Below are 17,887 nucleotides of genomic sequence, written 5' to 3' on the forward strand. Positions count from 1 at the left end.
AGAACTCATGTACTAGAAAATAAAATCTATATCCCCTTGTATGGAGTTCAAAGCTTAAGATCTTCTGTTTGATTCTTTTGTAATTTTCTATTCTGTGTATTTCCTCATGTTATTAGTTCTTCATAGACTACCATTCATCTTTCTTTCCTAAATTTTTCCTTATCTGGTTCTCAGAATTTCATCTATCCTGCAAGCCACAGGACCTGACTTACTGCAGTTGTACAGCAAATGTGGGTTGAATGAAGGGCCTTCTGTTCATTTCTTTTGATGTATTTTTCTTCACTTGTGGTTACATATCCATTTATTTGTTGACCTGTTTGTTACTGTGACTAGACCAGGTGCATATGGGGACTGTGATCATCAAATAAATATTCGTACCTAGGTCTGTAACTCACACAAAGTAGGTGCTTTATTGTAGTATATCCAATGAATAAAAGTTAAGTCACCCTGAAGCTTTCACTGATTTTTCACCCACCTAGCCGTAACTAATGTTTTCCTTTTATAGTCTCAAAATCTGTGCTTTGTACAGAGTAGGTACTCAGTAACTCTTGAATTAGAAGAATAAGATCCAGTAAGAGGCTTTCTGGTTGTCTGTTTTTGTGGCTTTCTGCTCTGTAGTTGGGTCTGACCTGGTGGTAGAAGCACAAGTGGAATTTTGATGGCTACAGTGTCGTATAGTTGAGATGGAAAGTTCTTTGGAAGGGTGCCTGATGCTGAACATCAAACCTGTAGTTGTTGTTCGCTTACCAAAGTCATGTCTGCATATGTTACTTCACAGCAATGTGCAAATTGCTTACGACTGTACCCAGTAGAGTGGTGCTCGATCTGAGCTCATTTGCAGCAGTTTAAAAACAAACTCCAGAGCCCAGTATCACAACTGTTTTCTTCCTTTTTGATCTTCCCTCATTAGGAGGACAGGCTAAGGGTTGTATAATGTGCTGAAATCTGTCAGTACTTTGTGTGTCTTATTCATTAAAACCTTCAGATGCTGTTTTCCTAGCGGCTTCATTTACCAGGGAGGGCGAGGGAAAAAAACACTAAACAGGTGTTCTTGACTTGAAAAACAGCAATTTCAAGCAACTCACAAGGGGAGAAGTTGGAAATTTTCAGATTCTGAAGTTGTCACTGGGAGATAAATTTGGGTTCCACATTCGCCTCTCATAAACAGACTTTCTTTTACATAAATTTCCGCTGTGCACAAGGCACCTGATTTCTCTGGGGGCAGACATGCTTCACAGAGCAATCATGCTGCAAAGAGATAGTGTGTATTTTCCCAGCCTTCTCCCAAATACACAAATATGAGCTGGAGGAGTAGTATGCTGAGCTGCTAATACAGAATTCTAGCTTCCCTGGCAGGGAGAAAAATACCTATGGTAAATATTTGGCTTGATTGATGGGAAAGTGTCTGAATTTTGACTAATCTAAACTCAAATGTTTCTGTAATACCATAAGAAGATTATTGGTCAAATAAACAATGAGGTACATTAAGTATCTTATACAAAAGAACTGCATAGTACTGTTTTTATTTCTGAAGCAGGAGCTTTGTGAAGCAAGGGGAAAGCTAAAAGAGAGGTCTCCTACAGCAGTATTTCTCAAAACATGGTCCCCAGGCCAGTAGTATGAGCATGACATAGTAGTTTGTTAGCGATGCATTCTTGTCCCACACTCCAGAAGTACCAAATCAAAAATTCTGGGAGTGAGGTCCAGTAACTTGTGTTTTAGCAAATGTTTCAGGTGATTGTAATGAATGCTTAAATCAGAGAGCCATTGTTTTACCAGAATTCACTAATTCATTCAACAGATACTTATTGGGCATCTAACAAATTCTAAGCACTCTTTTTAGGCACTGATAGTATAGCAGTGTGAACACATAGTCCAACTCTGGCTGCCTTGTATTTTGTATTCCAGTGAGCAATCTGGGAAAGTCAAAGGAAATGGCAATTGGTTAGTTTGCTTTATGCCATTTTGGGCACTGTGGGATGTCCTTTTCTGTGACCATGATGTTTAAGATGGGCTTCGCATAAGTTGCAGTGTAAACATTTGAGAACTGAACCAGACTTACTTCATTTTGCAGAGTTAGTTACTTTCCCTTTCATGGCCAGCTCTCCTAGGACTGGTTCCAAGATATTTATCTAGATGCTCAAGATCCATAACTTACCTCAGCGGGCAACTGTTCTGCATATATTTTTGTTCCTCCAGTAATTTATTGGGCTTTGCTGGTGGTTCAGGCTTTAAATACTTCATCTGCAGTGTAGGAGACTTGGGTTCAATTTCTGGGTCAGGAAGATCCCCTGGAGAAGGGAATGGCAACCCACTCCAGTATTCTTGTCTGGAGAATACAGTGGACAGAGGCCTGGTGGGCTGTAGTCCATGGGGTTGCGAAGAGTTGGACACAACTAAGTGACTAACACTTTCACTTTCAGTAACTTATTAATCATCATTCTGTGTTTGATACTCTAGACAGTGGAAATGAATTGGTGGACATGATCGCTGATATCTGGGCTTTTGTTCTGTAAGGATTATCACTGAATCAAGTGGTATAAAGGACATACAGCTCGTAAAAAGGCAAGAAACCAGTGGCTTAGACTCTTAAATAAGCCTAAAGAAATATTCTTATTATGAAAAATTGGAGCAGTTTTGCATCCTGACTACTTTATATTAGGTAAGCTAGAATCAATAGGAACTTGCTACCTTTTATCTAGCTGGTCACTTATTCAGATGCTGTTTTTTCCAACTTAGAAAATTTTCATAAAAAAGCAAAGTAAGTCAAAAGACAAGCACAATAAAGACCTATATAATTACTATCTACCTTTCCTCATTCTCTCTTTTGACATGTACACTGAGTTTCAGCATTCCATTTGAAAGTTTAAGCTCCAGGTATGTAAAAATTTCATCCATTAATAATTCAGTGTGAATCTCTTAAGAATAAGGACATTTGGCTAAGTTATGACAATGTCATTGTTATTTCTAAGAAAATAACAATTCCATAAGTCATTGAACATCTAAATCTTCCTCAGATAATCTCTCCACTTTGTTTTCACCATGAAGAGTTCAAGTCAATTACTATGTATAATTTCCCACATTTTTGATTTGCTTGATTATTTCCTTTTGGTGTCAGTTAATGAGAGTCCCTTGGACTGCAAAGAGATCCAACCAGTCCATCCTAAAGGAGATCAGTCCTGGGTGTTCATTGGAAGGACTGATGCTAAAGCTGAAACTCCAATACTTTGGCCACCTCATGCGAAGAGTTGACTCATTGGAAAAGACCCTGATGCTGGGACGGATTGAGGGCAGGAGGAGAAGGGGATGACAGGGGATGAGATGGCTGGATGGCATCACCGACTCGATGGACATGATTTTGAGTGAACTCCGGGAGTTGGTGATGGACAGGGAGGCCTGGCGTGCTGCAATTCTTGGGGTCACAAAGAGTCAGACACGACTGAGCAACTGAACTAAATGTGTATCTCAATCCCTTAAATTCACTGTGCACTAGAACTTAGATCTAGAGGCTCAACTGGATTTTATTAAATACTTAGTTGAGTGCCCAGAATGTGGCAGTCATAGTATGATAAGCGAAACAGATGCATTCTTGCTCTTACAAGGAATCTATAGGGGTTATATAAAATTATATCTAGGGAAGATAACACAGTAAGCAAATATAATATGTACCTATATAAAGATAACTTCCTCCCTCATTGTGGAGATATTTGAGCTGTGGTCTGAACAGAAGTGACAGGCAATAGGGGATATGGGTGAAAAAAATTATTTGCTCAACTTGCTGACTAAAACAAAGACTTCTTAGGGGATTATGAGTCTCTTGAGTGAAGGAAGGGCGATCTTGGAAGTGCTTAAGAATTTGAGGAGAATAATCATGTGAATTACTGGAAAGGGTTTGGTGAGAACAGTCTTGATCAATCAGATAATAATTCTGATGTATCATGGAGAGTGTTCCCTTATGTTGGTAGCTGCCCACATTTTTTCCTGGGTGGGTACAATGATGTCAATACAATGAATAAAAAGGTGAAACTAAAGTAATCATCATGAATTATAATTCAGAGTTGTCAAGTACTATTGACTCTTGCTATTCTCACAAGTCCCTAAAATGCCAAGCAGAATTTGATTGGGAGACATATACCAGAAAAATTCAGTCGTCCACTGTGGAAATTTGGGAAAGTGGAGTTAGTTACTCATAGTGTTGTCTTTTTTTTTTTTTTTTTTTTTTTGCCATGTTTTTGTCCTTCCCATCCCTTAAAAATGTGTGTCCTTTTATTATTCTGGTCTGTTTTTATGACATGCTCCTGTACTCTGGATGCATGTATGAATGTAACTTTATTAAACACATGCATGTATATATGAGTAACGGTATTTGTAGTGAAAACAGAGAGGGAGGAGACTGAAGAGCTTTTTTAGAGTTTTTATTTGGCTCCGTGGCGGGAAAGCAACATAAACCTGGATGTTCAAGTGCATTTGCGTGCCATAATAATGCACGGGTGATGGTGTCAGATGAAATCCCACCTCCATACAAAACACAGATCTAGTAGGAAGTACATGTGGTGGTTGATTTCTCATCTAGCACTTGACAGAGCCTGTGGGTGAGGTTTTTGACACCTGTCAGAGAGCAGAGGAAACACTACCTCTTGAAGTACCTGGAGACAGAGCAGGTTGAGGTCTGGCTGCTAAGAAGAGAATCTTCAGAGAGAGAAACACGCTGGAGCGACTGCCATTCCTCATAACTGTTCCTCATTTTAGGCCTCAGTCTGCCCATCTGTGAAACCCATCTGTGAAGTGTGTTCATTGAAAATGCTTGATGTATTGATGTGTCAGGAAAAACAGCTAAAAAAGAAAACATTCCCCCCCGCCAGTCATGTAGTACTTCTAGGGATTTGTGATCAAGCTTGTGGTTCTGTGCAAGTTAGATTCTGTTTATGATTTATGTCTTTCATGGTAAAATACTGTGTGTGTGTGTGTGTGCACACCCGTGCATATGTGCTTATGTATTTGTGCTTACTCTGGAGAAGGAGGACCAAAGAGGATGAATACAATATTTCATTTTAATACTAAAGCATTTCCGGAACATTCATAGTTGATTACATGCTTTTGAAAGACTGTGGTCTTTCCAATAGAAATTTCTGAGACTAAGAGACTATTATAAATATGTCTGACATCATTGTCACTAGCTATGAGTCTCTATCGAGCACTTGAAATGTAGCTGGTGTGAATAAGGAACTAAAATTTTGACTTGATTAAGTTTAAATAGCCATATGTGGTTGGTGGCTACCATTTTGGACAGAGCAAGTCTAAAGAGATGTGGAAGACAGACTTTACAAAAGTCAACATTGTGCTGGGGAAAGGTTGAGGGGAAGGGATAGCTAGGGAGTTGGGATGGACATGTACACACTAATATTTTAAAAATGGATTACCAACAAGGACATACTGTATAGCACCTGGAACTCTGCTCAGTGTCATGTGGCAGCCTAGATGGGAGGGGCGTTTAGGGGAGAATGGATACATATATATGTATGGCCAAGTCCCATCGCTATTCACCTGAAATTAGCACAACATTGTTCACGGGTTATACTGATATACAAAATAAAAAGTTGAAAAGAAATAGATTGAGCTTAAAAAAAAAGTTAACATCTGGATATGTAGTCTGCCAATTAAATTATTTTATTCTGGGCTTCTGATTGCTAGTATATTTTCTTGTGTTTAAAATGTGCACCGATTCCCATTCCCCTGACACCCCCTTCACCTTCCTGGTCTTATACATAAACACACAATTCCCTATTTTACTCTGCTATTATTGCTAAGTACTAAAATTTTCTTTTATATCCAGACTTCTTGAGGCAGTACTCTCTGCATATTGTGTGTGTTTGCTAAGTCGCTTCAGTCATGTCCGACTCTTTATAACCCTATGGACTGTAGCCCACCAGGCTCCTCTCTCCGTGAGATTCTCCGGGCAAGAATACTGGAGTGGTTGCATGCCCTCCTCCAGGGGATCTTCCTGACCCAGGGGTAGTACCTATGTCTCTTGTGTCTCTTGCATTGTAGGCAGATTCTTTACCACTAGCGCCACCTGGGAAGCCCAATTGTCTCATAGTATTTCCACTATTATCAGCCCCTGCCTTAAGACCTCTCTTTGGCCTCCTCAGTTGTAACATTCTGAGTTTCTTCTACCAGTAGTCTTTTTCTCTTCTTTCCAGCTCAAATTTGTTCTTCTAGATTAAGCCAAAAGTTCTGATTTATGTCTTTGGTAAGGAAATATAGCTAATTCTGATCTCTTCAATGGAGAGTTTTAAAATGTGACACTTTTCTCCTTGAAGTTTCTTGGCTTCAGGCCAAATTATCTGGAGGGAACACAGCCCTGCCCATCAGCAGAAAATTAAAGATTTACTGCCCATCAGAAAAAGAGCCATATTCCCCCATAGACAGTCCCTCCTATCCAGAAGCTTCCACAAGCCTCTTATCTTTATCCAGAAGGAAGACAGAATAAAAACCATAATCACAGAAAATTAACCAAACTGATTACATTGATCACAGCCTTGTCTAACTCAATGAATGATGAGCCATACCATGTAGGGCTCCCCAAGATGGACGGGTCACGGTGGAGAGTTCTGACAAAACATGGTCCACTGGAAAAGGGAATGGTAAACCATTTCAGTATGCTTGCCTTGAGCACTTGATGAACAGTATGAAAAGGCAAAAAGACAAGACACTGAAAGATGAATTCCCCAGGTTGGTAGATACCCAATATGCTACTGGAGAAGAGTAGCGAAATAAGTAGAGAAATAACTCCAGAAAGAATGAAGAGATGGAGCCAAAGTGAAAACAACGCCGAGTTGTAGATGTGACTGGTGATGGAAGTTAAGTCTGATGGAGTAAAGAACAATATTGCATAGGAACCTGGAATGTTAGGTCCACAAATCAAGGTAAGTTGGAAGTGGTCAAGCAGGAGGTGTCAAGAGTGAACATCGACATTTAAGGAATCAGTGAGCTAAAATGGACTGGAATGGGTGAATTTAATTCGGATGACCATTGTATCTACTACTGTGGACAAGAATCTCTTAGAAGAAATGGAGTAGCCCTCATAGTCAACAAAAGAGTCGGAAATGTAGTACTTGGGTGTAGTCTCAAAAATAACAGAATAATTTCTGTTCATTTCCAAGGCAAACCATTCATATCACAGTAATCAAAGTCTATGACCCAACCACTAAGGTCAGAGAAGCTGAAGTGGAACAGTTCTATGAAGACCTACAAGACCTTCTAGAACTAATACCCCCAAAAGATGTCCTTTTCATTATAGGGGACTGGAATGCAAATGTAGGAAGACAAGAAATACATGGAGTAACAGGAAAGTTTGGCCTTGGAGTACAAAATGAAGCAGGGCAAAGTCTAACAGAGTTTTGCCAAGAGACTGCATTGGCCATAGAAAACACCCTCTTTGAACAACACAAGAGACGACTCTCCACGTGGACATCACCATATGGTCAATACTGAAATCAGATTGATTATATTCTTTGCAGTTGAAGGAGAAGCACTATACAGTAAAAAAAAAAAAAAGCTGACTGTGCCTAAGATCATGAACTCCTTATTGCCAAATTCAGACTTAAATTGAAGAAAGTGGGGAATACCACTAGACGATTCAGGTATGACCTAAATCAAATCCCTTATGATTGTACAGTGGAAGTGACAAATAGATTAAAGGGATTAGATATGATAGACAGAGTGCCTGAAAAACTATGGATGAAGGTTTGTAACATTCAAAACCTGTAATCAAAACCTTCCCCAAGAAAAATAAAGGCAAAAAGGCAAAATGGCTCTCTGAGGCCTACAAATAGCTGAGAAAAGAAGAGAAGTGAAAGGCAAAGGAGAAAAGGAAAGATATACCCATTTGAATGCAGACTTCCAAAAAATAGCAAGGAGAGATAAGAAAGCCTTCCTCAGTGATCAATGCAAAGAAATAGAGGAAAGCAATAGAGTGGGAAAGATCAGAGATCTCTTCAAGAAAATTAGAGATACCAAGGGAACATTTCATGCAATGATGGGCTCAATAAAGGACAGAAATAGTATGGACCTAACAGAAGCAGAAGATATTAAGAGGCAGCAAGAATACACAGAAGAACTATACAAAAAAGATCTTCATGACCCAGATGATCATGATGGAGTGATCACTCACCTAGAGCCAGACATCCTAGAGTGCAAAGTCAAGTGGGCCTTAGGAAGCATCACTACAGATAAAGCTAGCGGATGTGATGAAATTCCAGTTGAACTATTTCATATCCTAAAAGATGATGCTGTGAAAGTGCTGCACTCAATGTGCCAGCAAATATGGAAAACTCAGCAGTGGCCACAGGACTGGAAAAGGTCAGTTTTCATTCCAATCCCAAAGAAAGGCAATGCCAAAGAATGTTTAAACTACAGCACAATTGCACTCATTTCACATGCTAGCAAAGTAATGCTCAAAATTCTCCAAGCCAGGCTTCAGCAGTATGTGAACCGTGAACTTCCAGATGTTCAAGATGGATTTAAAAAAGGCAGAGGAACCAGAGATCAAATTGCCAAAATCCATTGGTTCATAGGAAAAGTAAGAGAATTCCAGGAAAACATCTACTCTCCTTCATTGACTATGCTGAGACCTCTGTGTGGATCACAACACACTGTGGAAAATTTTTAAAGAGATGGGAATACCAGACCACCTTACCTGCCTTCTGAGAAACCTGTGTGCAGGTCAAGAAGCAACAGTTAGAACTGGACCTGGAACAACAGACTGGTTCCAAATTGGGAAAGGAGCACGTCAAGGCTGTATATTATCATCCTGCTTATTTAACTTCTGTACAGAATTCATCAAGAGAATGCTGGGCTGGATGAAGCACAGGCTGGAATCAAGATTACTGGGAGAAACATCAAGAACCTCAGATGTGCAGATGATACCACCTTATGGCAGAAAGTGAAGAGGAACTAAAGAGCCTCTTGAAGAACGTGAAAGAGGAGAGTGAAAAAAAGCTGCTTTAAACTCAACATTCAGAAAACTAAGATCATGGCATCCAGTCCCATCACTTCATGGCAATAGATGGGGAAACAATGGAACCAGTGACAGACTACTTTCTTGGGCTCCAGAATCACTGCGGATGGTGACTATAGCCATGAAGTTAAAAGACTCTTGCTCCTTGGAAGAAAAGCTATGACCAACCTAGACAGCACATTAAAAAGCAGAGACATTACTTTGCTGACAAAGGTACATCTAGTCAAGGCTATAGTTTTTCCAGTAGTCATGTATGGATGTGAGAGTTGGACCATAAAGAAAGCTGAGCACCGAAGCATTGATGCTTTTGAACTGTGGTATTGAAGACTCTTGAGAGTCCCTTGGACTGCAAGGAGATCCAGCCAGTCCATCCTAAAGGAGATCAGTCCTGGGTGTTCATTGGAAGGAATGATGCTGAAGCTTCAGTACTTTGGCCACCTGATGTGAAGAGGCAACTCATTGGAAAAGACCTTGATGCTGGGAAAGATTGAAGGCAGGAGGAGAAGGGAATGACAGAAGATGGGTTGGTTGGATGGCATCAGTGACTCGATGAACATGAGTGTGGGCAAGCTCTGGGAGTTGAAGGACAGGGAAGCCTGGCGTGCTGCAGCCCATGGGGTCACAAAGAGTTGGACATGACTGAGTGACTGAACTGATGTCTTTGGTGAGAAAATATAGCTAATTCTGATCTCTTCAATGACTGGCTTTAAAATGTCACAGTTTCTCCTTTAAGTTTCTTGTTTGATGTGCAAACATATAAGTTTAATATCAAACAGAGCTCATAATTTTCCTATCAAAATGAATCCCCCATCCTATGTTGAAAGGTACCACTGTATTTCTTGTTACTTGAGTTGAAGAGCTTGGTCTTTTTTGACTTTTAACATATTTTTAAGCTCCTCCCTCTCAATTCAATCAACACCCGGTGGTAGTTCATTTCTATAAAACATGGAATGCTTTGTAAATTTGTGTGTTCTCCTTGCTGAGGGGCCATACTAACTTTCCCCATATTATTTGAATTTTAGTATGTACTGCTGACGCCAGGAGAGTTCTTCCTTTCTAGTGGATATAGGGTTACAATGAGGTTCCTTTTCCATTGTCTGTACCTTGACTTAACTTTTCCTCGGCTCATGTGTGCCTTATTTTCAGCCTCCTACTTGGTGTTATTACCTTCAGGCTCAGTTGAAGTTGTGCTGACCACTCCATTTCTATCTCGTCTGACTGTTCTGCATGCATCTTACCTTCCAAGTACATTGGCTTGGCCACACTTGTTGAATCACTCTTGCTTTTCCAACCACGTGCTTTTGCTTAATGCTACTAGCTCTGCCAAAAATGGATTCATCTTATTTGTGTTTTCAAATCCTATATGCCTAAAACTTTTAAGGTTTCAGTTCAGTTCAGTCGTTCAGTCATGTCCGACTCTGTGTGACCCCTGAATCGCAGCACGCCAGGCCTGCCTGTCCATCACCAACTCCCGGAGTATACTCAAACTCATGTCCATTGAGTCGGTGATGCCATCCAGCCATCTCATCCTCTGTCGTCCCCTTCTCCTCCTGCCCCCAATCCCTCCCAGCATCAGGGTCTTTTCCAATGAGTCAACTCTTCGCATGAGGTGGTCAAAGTATTGGAGTTTCAGCTTTAGCATCAGTCCTTCCAATGAACACCCAGGACTGATCTTATTTATACACTATTCATCAGCTGTTTATTGGTGTATGCTATGTACTGGCATTGAACTAGGTGCCAATGTCTTTAGTGCTCAGCTCGTAACAAGACAGGATCTCATTTCATGGAGTCTATTTTATAAACTGGAGAATCTGAAAAATAAAGAAGCATTTATGGTACCTTGTGATGAACTTCCGTCTCATCATCATGTGGAATCCATCCCAAGCCACTTTGGCCCCTCTGAACTCATGGAGATTACTCATTGGCCACTTAATTACATTACATATTTTTATCTGTTCACTTACTGATTTTACTATTTTGTGTTAATTTCATTTCCTCTATTGCATCATAAACTACTTGAGGGGAGGAAATACTTTTTATACCACTGATTATACCCTATAGCCTCTAGCCTGCTATGTTTCATATAAAAGGCACATATTAAATATCTGGCAGTTTGTAAGAGGGTTGTATTTTACACTTGGGATCTTCCCTCTGCACTGCATAATTATTTCTCTGTTGACATAAAATACAGAAATATGATGACAGAGAAGGTGAGACTTGTTTGTACTCAGTCTACATTGAGTGATAGATTTAAACATGCAGATTAAATTAGTTATGCCTAATGGGCATTTGTATGTATTCTTTGGATAAATATCTGTTAAGTGTTCTGCTCATTTTTAATCAGGTTAATCAAACCAAAATGGCAGACTGAAACACCAGTAAAAAGAAACATGGAGATGTAGAGCAACGAGAAAACAGAAGATAAAATGCCAGTACTGTCTTCATTTTTCACCTCCTTGGTTAAATTTATTTCTAGGTATTTTATTCTTTTTGTTGCAATTGTAAATAGGATTATTTTCATAATTTTTCCTTCTGCTAGCTCATTGTTAGCATATAAAAATGCAACAAATTTTTGTATTGAAAAATATACAAAATTTTTGTGTATTTTTTGTACCTTGAAACTTTCTTTATTATTTCCAATAGTATATTGGTAGGGCCTTTAGGGTTTTTAAATATAAATAAAATCATGTCGTCTATAAATAGTAATGGTTTTACTTCTTGCTTCTCTCCTTTTGTTCTAACTGGAGCTTCCAGTGGTGACAGTGGTATCCCTGATCTTATAGGGCTCGCTTTCAGGTTTTCACCATTGAGTGTGATGTTCAGTGTGGGTTTGTCATATATGGCTTTTATTATGTTGATTTATTTTATGTGCACTTTGAGAGGTTTTGTGATAAATAGATGTTGAATCTTGTCAAATGCTTTTTCTGCATCTATTGAGATGTTGATCCAGTTTTTATCCTTCACCTTGCACTTTGTTAATGTGGTGCTTTGTGTTGATGATTTGTGAATGTCGAACCATCCCTGCATCCTATAATAAATCCTACTTGATCCTGTTGTGTGTGTGCGTTCAGTCGTGTCCGACTCTTTGCAGCCCCATGGACTGTAGCCTGCCAGGCTCCTCTATCCGAGGGATTCTCCAGGCAAGAATACTGGGGTGGGCTGCCATTTCCTCCCCCAGGGAACCTTCTCAACCCAGAGATTGAACCCGAGTCTCGTGCACTGCCAGGCAGATTCTCCACTCAACCCAGAGACTGAACCCGAGTCTCGTGCACTGTCAGGCAGATTCTCCACTCAACCCAGAGATCGAACCCGAGTCTTGTGCACTATCGGGCAGATTCTCCACCACTAGTGCCTCCTTGTTGTTTGGTTTGTTAATCTTTTGTGGAGGATTTTCCCATCTATGTTTATCAGTGACACTGTCCTGTAATTTTCTATTTTTGTGTTATCTTTGTGTGTTTTAGTATTAGGGTAATGTTGGCCTTCTAAATGAGTTAACAGCTGTTTCTTTCAGTTTTTTGGGGGAGAGTTTAAAGGTAGGTATTATATCTTTGAATATTTGATAGAGTTCACCTGTGAAGCTGTCTGGTCCTGGACTTTCGTTATTTTCAGAGGCTTTTTGATTACTGTTTCAGTTTTCTTATTGGTGTATTGACTTTTCTCTTTCATCTTGATTCAGTCTTGGACATTTGTATGATTCTCAGAATTTACCCATTTCTTCTATGTTGTCCAGTTTGTTGGTGTATAGTTATTCATAGTATTCTCATATAGGCCGTCCTATCCTTTATAGTTCTGTATTATCCATTTTAATTTTGTCTCTTTCATTTCTGATTTTATCTGATCTTTTTTTTTTTTTTTTTTTTTTAGTGAGGCAGCCTAAAGGTGTGTTAATTTTGTCTGTTTTCAAAGAATGAGCTCTTATTTTTATTGATCTTTTCTATTATCTTTTCAGTCTATTTAATTTACTTCTGCTCTGATTTTGTTATTTCCTTTCTTCTAACTTTGAGCTTCATTTGTTCTTCATTTTCTAGTTATTTTAGACGTATGGATAGATTATTTGAGCTTCAGATAGACATATATTGCTATGAACTTCCCTGTTAGTGCTCTTTGTGCTGTATCCCACAGATTTTGGATTTTTTCCTTTTCATTTATCTTCAGATATTTTTTCTCTTTCTCTCTTAACTTTTTTTGTTGACTCAATAGTTTTTCAATAGCTTATTCAGTCTCCACATATTGTCATTTTTTCCCGGTTTTCGTCTTACAGTAGATTTCCAGTTTCATACCATTGTGGTTGAAAAGACACTTGATATGATTTAAATCTTCTTAACTTTAATGAGATTTGAATCCCAGCATTTGGTCTATCCTTGACAAAGTTCCATGGGCACTTGAGAAAAGTGTGCATTCTGCTGCATTTGGATGGATGTTGTGTATATGTTATCAAACCTATGTGATCTACTGTTTCATTTAAGTCTGCTCTTAACCTTGTTGACTTTCTTTCTAGATGAGCCATCCATTTATCTAAGTGTAGTGTTACAGTGCCCTACTATTACTTTGCTGTCAATTTTTCCCTTTATGTCTCTTCATAATAGTTCTGTGTATATTAGGTATATATATTAATCCTTGTTATGTCTTCTTGATAAATTATGTTTAATTATTGTACACTGTCCATCTTTATCTCTTGTTACCTTTTTTGGCTTGAAGTATTTTCTCTGATATGAATATGGCTACATTTTTTTTGCTTTTGGCTACTGATAGCTTAGAGAATTGTCTTCTATCTCTTTGAGCCTATGTTTGTCTTAAGAACTGAGGTGAGTCTTTTTATCTGCCCAGTTACACTGTCTTTTGATTGGTGAATTCTATTCATTTACTAAATGTAAATGATTATTGATAAATGAAGACTTAATACTGCTGTTTTATCTTTTGTTGTCTGTTCTGTATCTCTTTGTTTCTTTTTCCTGGTGTTTCTGTTTGCCATTTTGGTTTGGTGGTTTTCTATAAGGTGTGTTTCCCAACTTGCTTTTTCAAAATGTGTCTCTGGTCTAGATTTATGTTTTGTGGTTACCGTGGGTTTGTATAAAACATTTTCCTAGATAAAATAGTCCTTTTTTTTGCCTGTAGCCTCTGATCTTCAGTTGCCTGTATTTGGAGAATGTTATTCCACTGCATAGTGGCCTATACAGAGTTTCTATTGAGAAATCTGCTGATAGTGTAATGGGGGTTACTTTGTATGTTATCTTCCTTTTTTCTGTGGCTGCCTTTAAGATTCTGTCTTTGTCATTGAATTTTGGCAGTTTTCATTATAATATGTTTTGGAAAAGGCCTTTTTGCATTGAGATTTCTTATGTAGGTTTTCCTCTTAGCTTCATTGACTTGTAAATGCAGTTCCTTCCCCCAGGTTTGGAAAGTTCTCAGCTATTATTTCCTCAGGTAAACTCTCTACTCCCTTCTCCCTTTTCTCCTTCTAGGATACCCATTATCCTTAGGTTGCCCTTCCTAAAAGAGTTTCACAGTTCTCAGGATTTCCTCAATTATTTTAGATCTTAATTCTCTCTCCTCTTCTACCAGTGTCATTTTTAGATTTCTATCTTCAAGGTGCTAATTCTCTCTTCGAGATGGTCTGCTCTGTTTCCAGTATGCTCTCGTGTGTTCTTTGTCTCATTTATCATATCCTTCAGCTCCTGAATGTCTATTAGTTCTCTTTTAGATTTAAATCTTTTGTAGAGTATTTTTTTTTGTTTATTAATTTTATCCCTGAGCTCTTTGAACTGCCTTTCTGTGTCGTTTTTTTTTTTTTTTTATTTTTTTTGGTAGCTTGTGCGTTTCTACATGACAGCTGTTTTGAATTCTTTACTAGATTACTCAAGTCCATGACTTTTGGTTTCTGGAGAATGGTCATACTCTTTTTGTGATACAATGTTATGCTGGTTTTTCCTGGTGCTTTATGAGTTGTTCTTTGGCTGATGCATTCGAAGAAGCAAATTCTTTGCTTCTTTAGGTAAAACTTTTTTTACTTGATTCTGTCAGGCAAGTGTAATCTCCTTGGTTCTGTCTTGTCTCAACAAAAATTTGAAGCGACGGACATTAAAGCCCTTGGCATGTCACAGCTCTTGGACAGACTGTGTTATAGCTCTTAGACAGATCAGTGTTACAGCTCCGTGTTACAGCTCAGTTTTATTTAGAAAACAGCAAGAAAATACATCCTCGAGGCATGAGGGCATGCCGACCCAAAGATGCAAAGAGAACCAAGAGCCCCGGCCCTTTGGCTCCTCTTTTTGTACATTTTTTATCCTCCTTCCCTGCTGCCCCGGGCCTGCCCTTTGTAAATTGGGCTAGCCAGGACTGCTGTTTGTTCTACCTGAGGTTCTCACTCCGGTCCTCGGACCTTCCTTCGTTCTATTTTTGTGGGCTTTTCCCTTCCTTGTCTTTTAGCCACCACCATTTTGGACTCCTGTTTCCTATTCTAACTCCCTAACAATTCTAAAAATTCAACAGGTTAGTAATTAGAGATCTTTCTTTTGTTTTTAGGGTTTCCCTGGTGGCTCAGATGGTAAGGAATCTGTCTGCAATGCAGGAGACTTGGGTTTGATCCCTGTATTGGGAAGATCCCCTGCAGATCTTCAGTATTCTTGCCTGGAGAATTCCATGAACAGAGGAGCCTGGTGGGCTACAGTGTGCGGGGTCATAAAGAGTCGGACAAGACTGAGCGACTCACACTTTCACTTTTGTACTTTTGTTTTTCAGTAGGTGGTGCTATCGCACAAGTTTTTGGTATTTCTACCTGAGTTGTCTGTGGTTGTACTTGAGGGTTCGTCCTGTACTTTTCACCCTCCACTGCCTCTGCCAGAGTTCTTGCCCTTTGCCCTACTTTTGCTGCTTGTACCTCTGGGCTTGCTCTGCTTTGCTGTAGCCAGTGCTGGTACTGTTGTTGGTGTTGCTTCCTGGGGCACCTAGATGGGGGGCGCTTTGCTGCCTCAGGAATAGCCGAGGTCATGGGCCCTGCTACTGCAGGAGGGAGGGGCAGAGATTGAGCCTAACGGCGCCTGCACTGTATCCAGGTTTGTCAGGTTCATGGGCACCACCTCTTGGGTATAGGGGCTGGAGTCACATGTGTATTTGCTGCTAGAGGAATGGAGTCAGAGGCCCCCCTGCCACTCCTGCCCCGTTCTCAGCAGTGGAGGGTGCCTCTGCAGCCAGGAGACTGGGGTTGTCTCCTGCCTCCTGGGTTCTCTGGTGCCACAAGGTTTTCTGGGATCATTGTGTTGGGGAGGGGTGCCATCCTAGGCATTACCTCTGCTGTTCTCGCTTTCTGATTCCTCTGTGTTTCCAATCCACCGATCTTCAGATGTAGACATCTGTGGAACTCTCCAGTGTTCTTGGGCAGAGGAATCTTTATCATGTTACAGATGTTTGACTGGGTATAGATTGAAGGGGAGAGAGAAAAGGAATGGAGTGTTATACCATCACCTCCTCCCCCCTTTTTTTTTTGGTTAGTATTACCATGGTATATGGGCTTCCCAGATGCACTAGTGGTAAAGAATCCTCCTTGCCAATGTAGCAGATGCAGGAGATGCAGGTTCAACCCCTGGCTTGGGAAGATCCTCTTAAGTAGGAAATGGCAACTCTCTCCAGTATTGTGTGGGGAAGTCCATGGGCAGAGGATCCTGGCAGGCTACAGTCCATGGGGCTTCAAACAGTTGGACAGGACTGAGCACACACACACAGCTATGGTATGTGTGTGTGTGTGTGTGTGTGTGTGTGTGTATATATGTATGTGTGTATATCGGGGCTTCCTATCGGGCTTCCCTCATGGCTCAGATGGTAAAGAATCTGCCTGTAATGCAGGAGGCCCAGGTTTGATCATTTGCTTGGGAAGATCCCCTGGAGAAGGGAATGGATATCCACTCTAGTATTCTTGCCTGGCGAATCCCATGGACAGAGGAACCTGGTGGGCTATAGTCTATGGGGTTGCAGAGTTGGACACGACTGAATGACTAACACTAATAGTTTTCTTTCTTGCCTTTTCTCCATTTTCCCTGCCTTCTTTTGTAATAAGTATTAGTATTTATTTACTTATCTACTTACTTATTTTTATACATCTTACATTTATTTTTATTTTTAAATTACTTGATTATTTTTTGACATGCCACATGGCTTGCAGGATTTTGGTTCCCTGACCAGGGATTGAACCCAGGCCCATGGTAGTGAAAGTTCCAAGTCCTAACCACTGGACCACCAGGGAATTTCTTGGTAGTATTTATGACTCCCTCTTGTCGCCTTTGTTGACATATTCAGTTCAGTTCAGTCACTCAGTCGTGTCCGACTCTTTGCGACCCCATGAACCACAGCATGCCAGGCCTCCCTGTGCATTGGACAAACTCATGTCCACTGAGTCGGTGATGCCATCCAATCCTCTTATCCTCTGTTGTCCCCTTTTCCTCCTGCCATCAATCTTTCCCAGCATCAGGGTCTTTTCAAATGAGTCAACTCTTAGGATGGACTGGTTGGATCTCCTTGAGGTCCAAGGGACTCTCAAGAGTTTTCTCCAACACCACAGTTCAAAAGCATCAATTCTTTGGCGCTCAGCTTTCTTCACAGTCCAACTCTCACATCCATACATGACCACTGGAAAAACCATAGCCTTGACTAGACGAACCTTTGTTGGCAAAGTAATGTCTCTGCTTTTGAATATGCTATCTAGGTTGGTCATAACTTTTCTTCCAAGCAGTAAGCGTCTTTTAATTTCATGGCTGCAGTCACCATCTGCAGTGATTTTGGAGCCCAGAAAAATAAAGTCTGACACTGTTTCCACTGTTTCCCCATCTATTTCCCATGAAGTGATGGGACCGGATGCCATGATCTTAGTTTTCTGAA

General features: G+C 40.1%; 2 non-coding genes across 2 annotated transcripts; both read right to left on the reverse strand.

The window, feature by feature from the left end:
• Positions 1-9,958: 9,958 nt before the first annotated feature.
• LOC138988680 (U6 spliceosomal RNA) lies at positions 9,959-10,066 on the reverse strand. Its single transcript, XR_011464947.1, has one exon. It is a non-coding gene; the product is annotated as a U6 spliceosomal RNA (small nuclear RNA).
• A 7,116-nt stretch (positions 10,067-17,182) lies between these two features.
• TRNAE-UUC (transfer RNA glutamic acid (anticodon UUC)) lies at positions 17,183-17,255 on the reverse strand. Its single transcript has one exon. It is a non-coding gene; the product is annotated as a tRNA-Glu (tRNA).
• Positions 17,256-17,887: the final 632 nt, after the last annotated feature.

Source organism: Bos mutus, chromosome 7 (assembly GCF_027580195.1).
Source record: "Bos mutus isolate GX-2022 chromosome 7, NWIPB_WYAK_1.1, whole genome shotgun sequence".
NCBI lineage: Eukaryota > Metazoa > Chordata > Mammalia > Artiodactyla > Bovidae > Bos > Bos mutus.